This window comes from Oryx dammah, unplaced genomic scaffold (assembly GCF_014754425.2).
Source record: "Oryx dammah isolate SB20612 unplaced genomic scaffold, SCBI_Odam_1.1 HiC_scaffold_9, whole genome shotgun sequence".
NCBI lineage: Eukaryota > Metazoa > Chordata > Mammalia > Artiodactyla > Bovidae > Oryx > Oryx dammah.
In genome coordinates, this window is record NW_024070193.1 from 38,914,653 (window position 1) to 38,932,138 (window position 17,486).

The following is a 17,486-nucleotide window of genomic DNA, read 5'->3' on the forward strand; positions in this document are numbered from 1 at the left end:
GACAGGAGAAATATCAAGAGCCTCAGATCTGCAAGTGATACCACTCTAATGGCAAGAGAGTGAAGAGGAACTAAAGCACCTCTTGATGAGGATGAAAGAGGAGAGTGAAAAAGCTGGCTTAAAACTCAACATTTAAAAACTAAGATTATGGCATCTGGTCCCATCACTTCATGGCAAATAGAAAGGGAAAAAGTGGGAGCAGTGACAGATTTTATTTTCTTGGGCTCCAAAATCACTGTGACTGTAGCCATGAAATTAAAAGACACTTGCTCCTTGGAAGGAAAGCTAGGATAAACCTAGACAGTGTATTAAAAAGTAAAGACAAAAAAATTAATAAAAATAAATAAAAAGTAAAGACATCACTTTGCTGACAAAGGTCCATATGTATAGTTAAAGTTACAGTTTTCCCAGTGGTCATATTTAACGTGAATTGATGTTTTTGAATTTTGGTGCTGGAAAAGACTCTTGAGAGTCCTTTGGATTGCAAGGAGATCGAATCAGTCAAACCTAAAGAAAATCAACCCTGAATATTCATTGGAAGGACTGATGCTGAAGCTGAAGCTCCAAAACTTTGGCCACTTGAGGTGAAGCAACTCACTGGAAAAGACCCTGATGCTGGGAAAGACTGAAGGCAAAGGAAAAGTGGGCAGCAGAGGGTGAGATTGTTAGATAGTATCACTGACTCAATGCACATAAATTTGAAAAGCCCCAGGAGATAGTGAAGGACAGAGAGGCCTGGTGAGCTGCAGTCCATAGGGTCACAAAGAGTCAGACGTGACTTAGTGACTGAACAACAACAGTAAATGTGTAGATATACATGTGTGTGTGCACATATACATGTATTTCCTGGCTTTGACAGCATGGGAACAGCGTCTTTCCAAAAGTAATGAGTACACCCATCCTCTATACCTTGGTTTCTAAATATCATCCTTTTTGAAAAAGAATCAGCACTCTTTAGAAGTGGCTGATTCCAGGGTTGAGGCAGAGAAGTACAATGTTAGTCTGGAACATCTTCTGCCAGACAGTAAGAATACTCTCAAAAACCAATGTTACTGTCTCGAAAGGACAGAGGAGGTGGTGTGAAGGAACTTTCACTGGCCAATTTTAGATAATATGAGCATCAAAATGCATAAATATGAGAAAGGATTATAACACATTTTTAAAAATCCACAAGTCCCTATTGTTACTAAAAATTAAAAAAAGAAAAACTAATGTTGGGTAGAGGAAAAGATTTTTTAAAAGAGAGAATAATATCAACTCAAAAATGTAAGAAGAGGGACTTCCCTGGTGGTCTAAGATTCCACACTCCCAATGCAGGGGGCCTGTGTTAGATCCCTGGTAAGGGAACTAGATCCCACAGGCTGCAACTAATGGGTTTGTATGCTGCACCTAGAAGGCCCTGCATGCTGCAACCAAGACCTAACACAACCAAATAAATATATATAAGAACAAATGATGGGAAATAGAAAATCACCATTTTATAATCACTTGGGGAATAACTGATTTGGGCAAAAGTCACCATGGTGTAAACGCTGCTGGAAGGCAGGACATTCACATGAACTCATGTGAATTCCTTATTAATTACACAAGGGAAATGGACAGTTATAATGGTGGACTCAGCAGCACCATATTAACCAAGTGATGAAAGTAAACACTGCCCCTAATTGCGCACACTGATATCATTTGTCTCTGAGGGGATGCACTGAGAAGTACACAGAATTCCATCCAAAAACGTTGAATCTCATCATAAGGAAGGAATTAGAGAGTTCCAAATTAAGGGATGTTTGGCAACTGGAGCTTGGGTTCCAAAAATATCAGTGGCATGAAAGACAAAAAGAGGAGACTAAAGAAATAAGACAACCAAATGTAATGTGTCATTATTCACTGGATCCCAGAGCAGGGGAGGAAAGACATAAACACTTTAAAGAACAGTAGTATTGAGATACTTGGGGAACTCTGAATATGGGCTATATGTTAGGTTATATCATGGCATCAGTGTCAAATTTCTTGACTATAATAATTGAATTGTGGTTATGTAGGAGAAATTTTTTGTTCTTTGGAGGTACAAGCTTAAGTACTTGGGGATGAATTGTCATCATACTTGCAACTAACTCTTAACTGGTTTGGGTGGAGGGTAGAGGGGAAGGAAATACTTAAGTTTTTTTTTCTTCATGTATATCTTTCCATACATATCTGTGAAGAAAAGAGAAGTAAAATGGATGTGGTAAATTGTTAACAATAAATCTGAAAGAAAATAGGTGTTGACTGTACTTTTTTTCCCAACTTTCCTGTAGGTGCAAAACAAAAATTTGGGAAAACAAATGGATTAGATACAATTTATGAAATTTTTTTCATTTTAAACAGGAGACTTCCAAAAGATGTTTAGGCTGACCATGCTTGCTTTGAGGTATAACTCTAGGCACCCAGAAAATAAAAACTATCTTCAAGGTCACTTCAAGGTGAAAGGTCCTTCAATGGCAGGGGCAGGGCTTTAAGGAGCTTGGTCAAGGGGATAGGATGCATCCCTTTGGGGCTGTTTGGATGCCTCAGTTCATTAGAACTGGTCAAGGTCAATGTCATGGCTGGGAGTGGACCTGAGTTTCCTCTCTATGGCATCCCTTCCAGTTCTCCTGGCAGTAGCTACCATCCCTTTGAGGAACTGCCAATTCCCAAACTACATGCTTCTGTTGCAGATGTCAATCACAGGCCCTTGTTCCCTGGGCAAAGGATGAATAAATAATCCAGGAATGGCCAATCCAGACCCCAACATCAGGATAACAGCCTTGTGGACCCAGCCTAGCCCAAGGAAGGGTATGTGGATCCCAAGGAAGGGTCCACTGGCTCTTATCCTGATGTTTTATTAATGGATGCTCATCTTACTCTGGGTTCTTTGGACATATTATAAATCTGGAGTTATCTGTAGCCAGTAACAAAAAGAATAAAAATTAAAGAAAAGAAATCCAGACTATGACACTTAGTAGCTGTGTTGTTAGGACAGTGTGTTAGTTGCTCAGTTGTGTCTGACTCTTTGCGACCCCATGGACTGTAGCCCACTAGGCTTCTCCATCCATGGGATTCTCCAGACAAGAATACTGGAGTGGGTTGCCATTTCCTTCTCCAGAGGATCTTCCTGCCCCAGGGAAGGAATCTGCCGTATTACTGGCAGAGTCTTTACCATCTATTGGATAAGCTGCTGGCAAACTGGAAATAGTCAGCTTTGCTTTGGGGTCCTTCAAGTCACTGGAGCTCTGTGATTACAGTTCCCTCACGGACCTTGTGGCTCCTGCATCATGCGGTCTTGAATTATAGTCATCTGGCCTTCCACCACCTTAGTTACCCACAGTCAACTGTGACCTGAAGATACTAAGTGGAAAATTCCAGAAAAAAATAAAATTGTAAGTTTTCGATCACATGCTGTTCTTGGTAGTATGATGAAATCTCACGCCATCCTGTACCATCTCGTGATATCTCTCCCAGAATGTGAACCATCTCTTTGTCCAGGGTATCTCACCCGTCAGCCACTGAGTAGGCATGTTGGTTATCAAATCTACTGTTGATAGTACTCATGTTCAATTGACCCTTATCTTACTTAATAATGGCTGCAAAGCACAGGACTAATGATGTTGGCAATTCAGATAAAGCCAGAGAGAAGCCACAAAGTTCTTTCTTTAAGTAAAAAGGTGGAAGTTCTCCACTTAATAAGGAAAAGAACAGAAATCACCTGCTGATGTTGCTAAGATCTATGCTTAGAAGGACTTCCATGGGTGAAACTGGGAAGAAGGAAAAAGAAATTCGTGCTTAGTGTGGCTGTCAAACCTCAAACTATAAAAGTTACAGCCACAGTGTGTGCTAACTGTTTAGCTAAGATGGAAAAGGCTTTAAAATTTTCTAAAATAAGATATTTTGAGAGAGAGAAAGAAACCACCGTCACATCATGTTTATTACAGCATATTGTTATAATTTTCTTTTGTTCTTAGTTATTGTTATCAACCATTTACTGTGTTCAATTTATAAATTAAACCTTGTCACAGGTATGCATGTCTAGGGAAAAAACATTTACATAGGGTTTGGTACTAATATATATGCAATTTCTGGTCTCCATTGGCAGTCATGGGATATATCCCCTAAGGACAAGGGGAGATTACTATACAGGCAGCATCTTATGCCACAGATTGAGCTCTACTTCATAGATAAGGTGTCCCCAAACTCCAGGGTCTTATATTTTATTATCTGAGGTGGGGCTGATATAACGATAAGAGAAACAAACTGCACAATAAATGTAATACGCTTGAATCATCCTGAAACCATCTTGCCTCCACCCCAGTCCATGGAAAAATGGTCTTCCATGAAACTGGTCCCTGTGCCAAAGAGATCAGGGACCACTGTGTAGATCACACGGCTCATAAGCATGTGGGTGCTTATGTGCACACACACTTTTCCGGAAAATGCCTTCTTATTTGCTGAGTCCCTACCCTGTCATAGGGCTTTCCTGGTGGCTCAAATGGTAAAGAATCTGCCTGTCAATGCAGAAGACACAGGAGATTCAAGTTTGATCCTGGGGTTGGGAAAATCCCCTGGAGGAAATGACAACCCACTCTAGTATTCTTGTCTTGACAATTCCATGGACAGAGGAGCCTGGCAGGCTATAGTCCATGGGGTCACAAAGAGTCAGGCACGACCAAGAGACTAACACTTTCACTACTTTACCCTCTTAAAGGTCATTCGCTCATTCAATAAACATGGAAGACTAACCATGAGCAGACATGGAGCACAGCGCTACGGGATGGTGCCTTCCAAACACCACCTTGATTGCCTAAAATCCCCCAAAAAGGCTTATCAGCATAGCTCGGTGGGTCCCATGCCTGGAGATTTTGAAGAGACTCTGTGTACTTAACAAGTCATCCAGGTAACTAGAACCCCTCTTCCCATGTAGAGAACGCTGCAGTGGGGGCGGGCGGGGGAGACAGGAACACCCAGCTGAAAATGGCTCAGTGCTTTTTCTCAGGGAGCAACTAGATAAGTGGGGACGAAGGCAATTCAGCTAATTTCTGTTGCAGCAGTAATCAGTGAGGTGTCCAAAGTGAACACTGCAGAGCCAGCTGAGGAACCTAAAGCTAAATGGAAGGAAGGTGCCACAGGGTCTTGCTGATAGGTGCTCATGGGTTTTCTCTTCTAGTTATCTTGTCTGTTTTGTGTCTCAAAGCAATGCTTTTGGAGGAAGGACTCAGCCTGACTATCTCACAAGTTCACACTAGAGACTGGAGAAATCAGGCCATTTAGGGAGCTGCTGCTGGCACTTTTCTGTGGAGGTGGGTGGGTGGGGGATAGGAGGAGTGTGTGTGTGGTGGATGTGGTGGTGGTGTTGTGTGTATGTGTGTGTGTGTGTGTACAGCCTTACTTGGGGCTCTTGACCTACATGTGTTCACGACAACCTTTCAAAAACATGTCCTCAGCAAAGGGACAATGGTGATGTGGCTGTATAAAGCTCTAAGTGAGCTTTTTGCCAAATCAGAGTGTGCCATTTATGGTAACTTTCTGGATAAAAATCACAGCATATTGTAGTCATAATAACTGTAGTTTATTGGCCAATCATTACATGCCAAAGAACATAAGAGCTGTTTTCTTGTAATTCTCATTTAATCCTCTCAAGAACCCCTTGAAATCAGTACTATTACCCTTACTTGATAGATGAAGAAATGAAGCTTAGGAGGGTTAGTACAACCTTTCGAGGTTATAAAGAAGTATGTTTGTAAGTGCTCCTTGTGTGTATTAAGTTACTTCAGTTGTGTCCAACTCTTTGCGACCCTATGGACTGTAGCCCGCCAGGCTCCTTTTTCCATGGCATTCTCCAGGCAAGAATACTGGAATGGGCTGTCATGCCTTCCTCCAGGGAAAGTGATCCTTAATAGATATTATAATCTAACAACAAACAACATGCCCAATTAAGTTGCAAGATTTTTCCTCAACTATTATTTATTATACATACATATTCAATACCCCTTATGTACATAGTCCCTGCTAGATATTATAGGAAAGACTGAAAAATATCATAAATAGCTCTTTTCCTTAACAAGCAGTTCATCTGGTCTGGAGGTAAAATCATAAAAGGATAAAAAATATGAGCTGTTTTCCTTATTTGTGTTGCACTTTTACAGAGGTTGTACTTGGACTGGAGTTGTGTAAGTCACTTCTCCTTAGCCTCCAGGCATAAGGAACACCACTTCACTCACTTTGGTATTCCTAGCACATAGTAGGTACCTAATCGTGTTGGCTGAATCAATAAACTGTTAATCTGGGGGTTGGAAGGCATGAATAAACATTCTAATCCTTTCCTTATTCAGAGGCTCAAGGGTTTCATGCAACTTGCAAATTAACCCAAGCTCAGAATAGAACACAGCTATTATTCAGCAAAAAAAAGTTTTCAAAATAATGAGCATATTCCATATGCAACCATTCTGAGGTAGTTTTTAACCAACTTGCCTAAATGTCCCATGAGATGCTAATAAGTTTTTCTTTAAAAAGAAAAAATAATTCCACAGTCAAATACTTTTGGGAAATGCAGAGCTAAATAGGATTATAGGATTTCTTTTCTACAGGAATAATCAGAGTCCGTAACAGACTACTGCACACTGTGTATAAACCAAAAGATGTAGATGGGATATTGAATAACATACGGTATATGATCAGCAATATTTTCCAAATTTCATTGACAGCAGAGTGAGGAGAGATTTAAAAAAAAAAAAAGAGAGAAGTAACTGCAGGGCTGGATAAGTGAGTGAGATACCTAGGGCACGACATTTTAAAAAGCCCTCACCGGGAATGTAAGTTGGTGCATCCCCAGTGGGAAACAATGTGGAAGTTCCTTAGAAAACTAGAACTACTATATGACTCAGTTATCCCACACCTGGGTGTATACCTGGACAAAACAGTAATTTGAAAAGAATCCCTATGTTCATATGTTCCCCTGTGTTCATAGCAGCACTATGCACAGTGCCAAGACATGGAAACAATCTGAATATTCATCAAAAGGTGAATGACTAAAGAAGATGTGATACATATATACAATGGAATATTACTCAGCCACAAAAAGAATGAAATGATGACATTTGCAGCAATATAGATGCAATCAGAGATTATCATACTAAGTAGGTCAGAAAAATAAATACAAGTATCATATGATGTCACTTACATGTAAAATCTAAAATATGGCACAAAAGAACCTATCTAGAAACCATATACAGACTCACAGATATCAAGAACAGATTTGTAGTTGCCAAGAGGGAGGAGGGAGAGGGATGGACTGGGAATTGGGGGTTGCTGCTGCTGCTGCTAAGTCGCTTCAGTTGTGTCCAACTCTGTGCGACCCCAGAGATGGCAGCCCACTGGGCTCCCCCATCCCTGGGATTTTCCAGGCAAGAATACTGGAGTGGGTTGCCATTTCCTTCTCCAATGCATGCAAGTGAAAAGTGAAAGTGAAGTCGCTCAGTCATGTCCAACTCTTAGCGACCCCATGGACTGCAGCCCACCAGGTTCCTCTGTCCATTGGATTTTCCAGGCAAGAGTACTGGAGTGGGGTGCCATTGCCTTCTCCGGAATTGGGGGGGTTGGTAGATGAAAACTATTATATTTGGAATGGATAAGCAGCAGGATCCTACTGTATAGCACAGGGAACTAAATCCAATATCCTGGGATACACCATAATAGGAAAGAATATTTAAAAGAAAAGAATGTATAGATGTGTATAACTGAGTCAATTTGCTGTACAGCAGAGATTGGTACAACATGGTAAATCAACTATACTTCAATTTAAAAAGAAAGAAAGAAGGAGGGAGGTTCAAGAGGGAGGAGACATATGTATGCCGAATGGATGACTCATGTGGATATATGACAGAAACCAATACAATATTGTAAAGCAATTATCCTCCAATAAAAACATAAATTTTAAAAAAGAAAGCCCCCACCTACACAAAAGCACTTCCACAACCTGAGAGTGAGCTCCTTGTTCAGTTTCATATCCCAGGTGCCTTACTGCATCACCCAAGCCCTAATCAGAAAGACGCCTGATACAACCACTGAAAGAACTCTGCCATAAACACAGTTAGAGAAATGTTCTCTGTCTATCCCTCGTCTGTAGTATCTAGTCAGGGATCATCATGATCATTTTGAAAATGACATAAACATTTCTACACCTTCTTTGACACATTTTATAGTGATTCTGGCTCAGCGTAGAGGTTGTGGGCTCTTTTCCCAGCCCTTCCCTGGAGGCAGAGACTTCTACGGAGGTCAGGCCAAGGGCACCAGAACCCAACTGGTGTTCTGAGCAGAGCCAGGCTGCCCCTTTGAACTGGTCCAGGGAGAGGAAGTCCAAGTGGAACTGGTGTGTTCGACACACCAGAAGTCACTGATTGCTCTGTTTCTTTCATTCTTGAAAACAGCAGAGATGAAGCGAAAGTCAATAAAAGATTATCTAATGACTAGGACAATGTCTGGGACTCATAAACGGAATGAATGAATGAACAAGTGAATGAATGAACTTATGAGTCAGACAAAGGTCCCTGCCTTCTCTTTAGTCTCTCATCTGAGCCAGATGTTCTGCTTAGATCTTTTGCTGTTTTCCATTTGTACACTTTCTTCAATTTTCTTCTCAATGTAAAGCCCTGTTTGATATTAGAGCTAATGACTAAATCTGGGTGGGGCAGAGAGCCTAAGAACAAATTGTCTGTTCAAGAAAGCATGTACATTCTACAAACTTCTTTCCTATTTTCTTCCTGGCTTTTTTTTTTTTGACATACCACCCAGCATGCGGATCTTAGTTCCCCAACCAGAGACTGAACCTGTGTCCCCTGCAGTGGAAATGCAGAGTCTTAACAACTGGACTGCCAGGGAAATCCCTCTTCCTTTTCCTGCAAATCCATGAAAACAATCATCTTTAAAGGTTCATAGTGACACATACTCAGATACACTTAATACACTCATGTTATTCTAACTCTTACTCCTTTTCTTGATTTAAGAAAAAAAAAAAAGACTCTGGGGTAAACTCAATCCAAATAAATGTAGTAAAATATATGACTTTTAAGATGGCATTCTGAAGTATCAGATAATAAACAAAGCTTTGCTTACTTATCAATCTAATCCTGAGAAACGCTGGGCTGGAAGAAGCACAAGCTGGAATCAGGATTGCCAGGAGAAATATCAATAACCTCAGATATGCAGATGACACCACCCTTATGGCAGAAAGTGAAGAGGAACTAAAAAGCCTCTTGATGAAAGTGAAAAAGGAGAGTGAAAAAGTTGGCTTAAAGCTCAACATTCAGAAAACTAAGATCATGGCATCTGGTCCCATCACTTCATGGGAAATAGATGGGGAAACAATGGAAATAGTGTCAGGATTTATTTTTTGGGGCTCCAAAATCACTGCAGATGATGATTGCAGCCATGAAATTAAAAGATGCTTACTCCTTGGAAGAAAAGTTATGGCCAACCTAGATAGCATATTCAAAAGCAGAGACATTACTTTGCCAGCAAAGGTCCATCTAGTCAAGGCTTTGGTTTTTCCAGTGGTCATGTATGGATGTGAGAGTTGGACTGTGAAGAAAGCTGAACGACGAAGAATTGATGCTTTTGAACTGTGGTGTTGGAGAAGACTCTTGAGAGTCCCTTGGACTGCAAGAAGATCCAACCAGTCCCTTCTGAAGGAGATCAGCCCTGGGATTTCTTTGGAGGGAATGATGCTGAAGCTGAAACTCCAGTACTTTGGCCAATTCATGCGAAGAGTTGACTCATTGGAAAAGACTCTGATGCTGGGAGGGATTGGGGGCAGGAGGAGAAGGGGATGACAGAGGATGAGATGGCTGGATGGCATCACCGACTCGACGGACATGAGTTCGTGTCAACTCCGGGAGTTGGTGATGGACAGGGAGGCCTGGTGTGCTACAATTCATGGGGTCGCAAAGAGTCAGACACGACTGAGCAACTGAACTGAATAAGCAATTGATATTGAATAGTTGTACATTATAGTCCAGTTCATAGAGAAATTAAAAATCAGAAAGGGCATATTTGCAGAATTAAAACAGTGTATTCATTAAACATATCTGTATTCCCTGGGCAAGAATTCAGGTTTGCTGAAAGTCCCTTTAGGAGTTTCACACTCCAGGTCTAGTAAATGGAAAGAATCATTGTGTTTCTAATGACTTAATCTGACTCATTGGTGTTAACGGGTGTTGCCTCATGAAATGATCACTTTATCATGCCCCTCATACATTCCTTCTCTTTTCAGTATTGCCTTTTATGAGACCAGATTCTTTCAATTAATAATACACATTTTCCCTTGGTGACTAAACTTTTCAGCTAGCACTTAAGATGCTAGTAACACATTCAATACTTTCATAATCACCTGGTTGAATTGTTGAGGAAAAAGGCAACAAACCCAGCCCACTACATCTAATTCTCCACACTTCAAACAATAGTGATCAGAAGCTATCAACTTTATATGCTGTTTTTGCATTTTTTCAGGAACAATAGTGTTTGGTTTGATTTCAAAGGGTATCCTTCTAGGTAAAGTGAATGAAGCGAGCTGATTTATCAACAAATAGTCTACAAAACTGTATACTATTGAGTTTAACTCATAACAAGTGCCAAGGTACCAAAAACACCTAGGTACTAACATTAAATAAAGTGCAGATAATCCAGCCCTTGGCAGCCAGTTTAACCTCTTCCTATGTCGCTCATCCTTCTATCATGACCATCAAATCACAGTGGTTGTGTAACTGGTCCTAGAACGTGGCAAGCCACTTCTCATCTCAGGTCCTTGCAGCCCCTTCTGTCTGGCCTTCTCCTGGCTGGTCTCTGGTGGTGGCTCCCTCTCACTCCTCAGGTGTCAGCCGGAACATTCTATCTTGAGAAGAGCCAGGTGGCCTCCTCATCTCTTGCCTCATTATTTTTCTAGGTACCTTGTCCAATTCCTTCGTGGCAGTCACCACATTCAGAAATTAATTGACTCTGTTACCTCCAGAAGGATAGAGATTATATTTATATATCTAGTACCAAACACAGGAAAGCACTTGCTATGGGCTAAACTGTGTCCCTCCCAAATTCATATGTTGATGCTGCACCCTCAAGGTATTTAGGTAGTATTTAGATACTATTTTGGAGAGGGCAATGGCACCCCACTCCAGTACTCTTGCCTGGAAAATCCCATGGATGGAGGAGCCTGGTGGGCTGTAGTCCATCGACTGAGCGACTTCACTTTCACTTTTCACTTTCATGCATTGGAGAAGGAAATGGCAACCCACTCCAGTGTTCTTGCCTAGAGAATCCCAGGGACAGGGGAGCCTGGTGGGCTGCCGTCTATGGGGTCGCACAGAGTCAGACAGGACTGAAGCGACGCAGCAGCAGCAGACAGTATTTAGAGGTGGGACTTTGGAAGATAGTGTTCAAATGATGTCATGAGGGTGGGGCCCTCATGATGGGATTTCAGTTCAGTTCAGTTCAGTTCATTCGCTCAGTCGTGTCCGACTCTTTGCGACCCCATGAATCGCAGCACGCCAGGCCTCCCTGTCCATCACCATCTCCCGGAGTTCACCCAGACTCATGTCCATCGAGTCCGTGATGCCATCCAGCCATCCCATCCTCGGTCATCCCCTTCTCCTACTGGCCCCAATCCCTCCCAGCATCAGAGTCTTTTCCAATGAGTCAACTAGTGCCCTTATAAAAAAAAAGATATCAGAGAACTGACAGACTCTTTATCTCTCTGCCATGTGAGGACACATTAAGAAGGCACCTATCCAAAAGCCAGAAGGGGAATTCATAAGGGGTCCCTGATCTTGGACTTCCAACCTCCAAAATAAATTTCTCTTGTATAAGTCACCCAGTCTATAGTATTATATCATGGCAGCCCAAGCAGACCAATACAGCATTCAATAAATCTTTGTTGAATGAATGAATATATGATCTCCAGTATGTAATCAAGAGATAACTACACTTTATAATCTGAATGGTTCTGGGATTTTTAAAGTGTCAGTTGGCTAGGGTTTCATACTCTATTTTTTAGGCCATTTTGATGTGGAACTTTGTTAAACATGCTTGTCTACTTTTCTTTGTTCCTGTTATCACAAGTTCCTATTACTGCTAAATTTTATTGAAAGATATATTCAGGCAAAGTCCATTTGCACAGCTGGCCACCAGATCAGGTGTCTAAACTAACCAGGCTTATCTAAAAACTTTTATTTTATTAAAAAAAAATACTGGACAATTGTTTGAATTGTTCAAAAGTTTCAGCACCATGTAGACAAAAACCACAAAACTCTGAACACCTCCACAGAACTGCATGATTCTTTGTGTGATGAATTTATGCAGGTTAATTCTAAAAACTTCTATAACTTTTCTTAGATTCTAAAGGAAGGTAATTTAAAATGAGTCTCATTTTTTTCTAGTCATCACAATTCTTGTAAACATGAATTCATATTCTTCAGAATCTACTTATCTTTTAATATACTTTAAAAGCTAAAACTTAAGATTTTATCTACTTATTCAAAAAAACAAAAAACATCTGTTGGGTTATTCTAGACAACATCACCATACTGGGGAAGGGTGACATAGGTCAACGTTAACCATTTTCTGGGCAAAAAACTAAGGGCTCTAAAATTGCTTCCCTGCTTGCTGGTCCAAAGAACAACCAAAATGTTGTTCTATATGGAACATACACACAATCTTAGAATCTGAGGTCACCTTCAGTACATTTTTCAGAGAAAATGACTGTACTACTAATGTCCAAATTACATCTATGTGACAAAACGCTTAGATATGCTATGCAGCTGTGCACGTGTGCTCAATCATGTCCCACTCTTCGCAACCCCACAGACTATAGCCCACCAGGCTCCCCTGTCCATGAAATTCTCCAGGCAGGAATACCTTGGGGTATTCCTTGGGGAATACCCAGGAATGGGATGAGAGTTCCTCCTCTAGAGATCTTACCAACCCAGGAATCAAATCCACATCTCCTGTGTCTCCTGAACTGGCAGGCAGATTCTCTACCACTGAACCACCTACTGGCACTCTACTAAGAAAAATACATAGTATCAACAAATATTAATAGAATCATTACCATGTGACAGGCACTGTCATCAGTATTTTGAACACATTATCTAGTCTGATCCTCGGAATGACTCTGAGGTAGCTATTATCATTACCCCACTTTACAGATGAGCAAACTGAAACTTTAAGTAAGTCACACAAGTCTCTCACATCCATGTCAGTCTCATTGCACCAAAGGACTGGCTAACCTTTAACAATACTACCCAGTTTTCTTGGCCCTCATAACCTTATTTATCAATCCCTATTTAATGAAAGCCTTACTCTGAGAGCACTGGTCAGTCACAAACCTGTCCCTGTCGTGGTAGAAGAGAAAGGGTACTACTCAAGAAAACAAACAGTATGAGTGAGGTCTGAAGAAACTTGGTTTAAGTACTTAAGACAACAAATCATTTTCCACTTCAAATGCACTTGTTTGTAGGGGAAAAAAAAAAGCATGATCATTTCAAATAATTCTGTCTATTCATTGGACAGTTGTCCAAAGGAAATGCATGCAATATTCACGTGACCTAGTTCAAGTTTCTTATATCCTTCAAAGGAATAAAATCAACCATGAGAACTGTAAGCTTCTTGAATCCAGTCATGACAGTTTTGTTCACTTGTGTCTGGTACATGGAAAACTCTCAGTACACTCTTCCTTCAGAATCCACAAGGGACTTGCTCTAGTACACCTCCCACCCACACGAATACCAAAATCTGAGGAACCTCAAGTCCCTTATATAAAATAGTGTGAGTGAAAGTAAAAGTCGTTCAGTCGTGTCCAACTCTGCAACCCCAAGGAATTCCCCAGGCCAGAATACTGGAGTGGGTAGCCTTTCCCTTCTCCATAGGATCTTCCCAACCCAGGGATAGAACCCAGGTCTCCTGCATTGCAGGTGGATTCTTTACCAGCTGAGCCACAATTTGCATATAACCTAAGCACCTCGTCTTGTCAATTTTAAATCATCTGCAGATTACTTATAACACCAAACACAATGTAAATGCTATGTCAATAGTTGCCAGTTAGAGGCAGATTCAAGTTTTGCTTTTTGGAACTTTCTGGAATTTTGAGGGATGTGTTGAATCTGCAGATATGAAATCCACAGATACAGAGCTGACTGCAAATGTTTTTGTTAAATAAATACTGCAATCCCTTAAATTGTAATTAGTGGCTTACCTGGTGTCTTAGGTGGTAAAGCATCTGCCTGCCATGCAGGAGACCTGGGTTTGATCCCTGGGTCAGGAAGATCCCCTGGAGAAGGGAATGTCTACCCACTCCAGTATTCTTGCCTGGGAAATCCCATGGCCAGAGGAGTTCATGGGGTCACAAAGAGTCAGACATGACCAAGGGACTAACACACACATGCACACAAACCTCAAACTACCTCCCTCTGTAACTCTATGAGAGGTGAAGTTTTATTAATTAAATCTTTTTCTTCAGCTGGTTTGCAATTATTTTCTAGATTTCTCCATGTTTTCTTACTAACAAGATGGTCTGGGCCCTAATCGTCTTTGTTTGGTATCAGTGCTGCACTGCTAAACACAGAAAATGAGAGGAAAATGTCTCTCTCCTGTAGATGCATGAATGTGTTCTGTATATAATGTAGGATGGATAGCTAAAATCAGAGCTATAAAATTTCAATTGGTAAGTCTCTTCTGGTGCAAACAAAAAAACCTGGTCTTTGGAAAGGGTGGTGGGATTCAGATGCTAATTTATAACCATTGTCTGCAATTGTCATTGCTGGAACTACTCAGAGAGCCAAACTTGGCTGGGCTCCCTAATGCTACCCAAACCCTCTCCCCACATCCTCTCCCCATCCTTCCCTCGCTGTGGAGCTGTGGAGCTGTGGAGCGGGTGCTACACAGACTTAAGCAGGTCTGACAGCAGGGCTGTAAAAAGTGTGGTTCCTTATGGCAATGAACTGCCTCTGACCCTAGCTTCCAGCATGGCAGCTGCCCACTTCAAGGAAAACTTAAACCTCCACCAAAGAAGCCACTTTACAAGCTGCCTCTCACACATTTCCTGAATACTAAAATAACACTTTTCTCTATACCTTGCATGACTCTACGTTCCATTTTTATCACCAAACCAAAAATGAAGGTGTACATTCTCTTGTCATTTAGTCACGAAGTCGTGTCCGACTCTTTTGCAACCCCATGGACTGTGGCTCGCCAGGCTTCTCTGTCCATGGGATTTCCCAGGCAAGAATGCTGATGTGGGTTGTCATTTCCTTTTCCAGAGGATCTTCCCAGCTCAGGGATCAAACCCACATCTCCAGCATTAGCAGGCAGATCCTTACTCCTGAACTACCCGGAAGATCTTGCTACTCACATATCATGAGTATGATCTGGGAGCTTCATTAGAAATACAGAATCTCAAGCCTAACCCCTGACCCAGTAGGAGAGAATCTCAATTGTAACAAGATGTTCAGGAGATTTGTATGTAGAGTAAAATGTGAAAATCACTGCCCTAAGTGATATATGAGGGAGGGGGATATTCTCTAAAAGAAGAAAACGGCACACTTTGGTGGAAGTTCTTTCTCCAAAATAAATGTCACTTGTTGGGTGCCCAAAGCACCTCTTCTTTGACTCTCTTTCTCTCAGTGTGTGTGCTTAGCACACTAGCACCTATTTGACAGACTAGAGTCCAAACCTTTACTATCCTTTTTTTTATCAACTCCCTGTACTGGCTTCATCTTTCAAATCTTTGGTTACTACCAATTGGTTTCTTCCTTCTGATCCCTACACACCTTTTTACCTCTAGTAAGAGGCAGTTATCAGGATTTCTTTGGTAGTCCAGTGGTTAAAAGAATCTGCCTTGCTATGCAGGGGACGTGGATTCAATCCCTGGGAACTAAGATCCCACACGCACAGAGCAACTAAGCACGAGCACCACAACTACTGAGCTTGCGCGCCACACAGAGAGAGGCTGTGTGCTGCAAGAAAAGATTCCACAGGACACAGTGGAGACCCTGCGTGTCACAGCTGAGACTCCATGCAGGGAACTAACTACACAAATAAGATAAAAAACCCTCTCACTTTGGGGGAAAAAAAAAGAGGCAGTTATCTGGAGGATTTCTGCTTACAGATCCGATGTAAAGGGTTACAAGAGACTGTCATTCTCACCCTAACAATCAAAACAAACCAGGAAAGCCCAAAATAATCATCAATTTTTAAAACCCATCAGAGAAATTGAGGCCACCAATTAACCTAAATGAACTAAACTCAAAATGACAAGCTCTACACAGGAGAGAAGAGACCCAGAGCCATTTTCGCCTCTGGTGAAATGGCGGAAGGAAAAAGAGTTTGTGACTGGTGGAGATAAGGAGAATTCAGCTGAAGTTCCACCAAACTGGTCATAGCTGCCCATGGACTGAGAAGCTGTAGCCACAAAGCTAATCTACACCTCCCTATCTAACCTGTCCCAGGAGACATCACACAGGGATAGAAGTAGTTCACCGAAGCTGGTGGCAGGGAAGAAGGGCTGAGAAGGAATCCCTGAGGCATTTGGGGCTTTCACAGAGACTAGGGAGCTGCTAAGACCTACAGGGAACAAAAAGTCTGGAAGACTTTAGGGGTGCAGAAAGCAGGAGGCAAAAGTCAGAGAGAAATAAAAAAGCTAGCAGTTGGGCAGTAAAGCAAAGAGTGACTTCCCACAAGTCTGAAATCTCCTAGCTTGGTTTTGAAGAATAGGCAGGTCTCAAGAATCTTGTCAGTGCTCAGATCCCAGGCCCTGATGAAGGGAAAGTCCTCTCTCACCCTCAAAACACTTGAAAGTGGTAGTGAAGTGAATCAAAGTAAAGCTACAATTAAGCCCAGATCCTGATCAAGTATAAGTCACACTGACTCAGCCTCTCATATTAGAAAAGAATTGTTTTGGGAGGTTACTATTACTTACTTTGAGGTTTCCCAGGTGGTGCAGAATCTTCCTGCCAATGAAAGAGATCCCAGAGATGCAGGTTCAATCCCTGGGTCAGGAAGATCCCCTGGAGAAAGAAATGGCAACTTGCTCCAGTATTCTTGCCTGGAGAATTACATGGACAGAGGAGACTGGTGGGTGACAATCCATGGGGTCACAGAGTTGAACACAACTCAGCACGCGTGCACACACACTCACTTTACTTACTCTGTACTCTTTTTTTTTCCTATAAATATTCAACATGCAATAAGAAATTCAAGATCTATGGGAAAATAAGAAAATGCATCTCATGGTTAATATAGAAGAGAAACAATAGAAACAGAACCAGAGACAGCTCAGAGGTTGAAATGATCAAACTAGTATTATAGCACAAAATTCCTATGATATAAAACTATCAAAAGATCTCATGGAAAGGAAGGCAACATGCATGAAGAGATGGGGAATTTCATCAGAGTAATGGAAACCAGAAAAAAACAACCATATGGAAATGCTAGAAATG

General features: G+C 41.4%; 1 long non-coding RNA gene across 4 annotated transcripts in view; it reads right to left on the reverse strand.

Moving 5' to 3' along the window:
• LOC120867672 overlaps positions 1 to 17,486 on the reverse strand; it is a 146,883-nt gene that overhangs the window by 118,242 nt on the left and 11,155 nt on the right. The gene's annotated exons all lie outside the window — the stretch shown is intronic.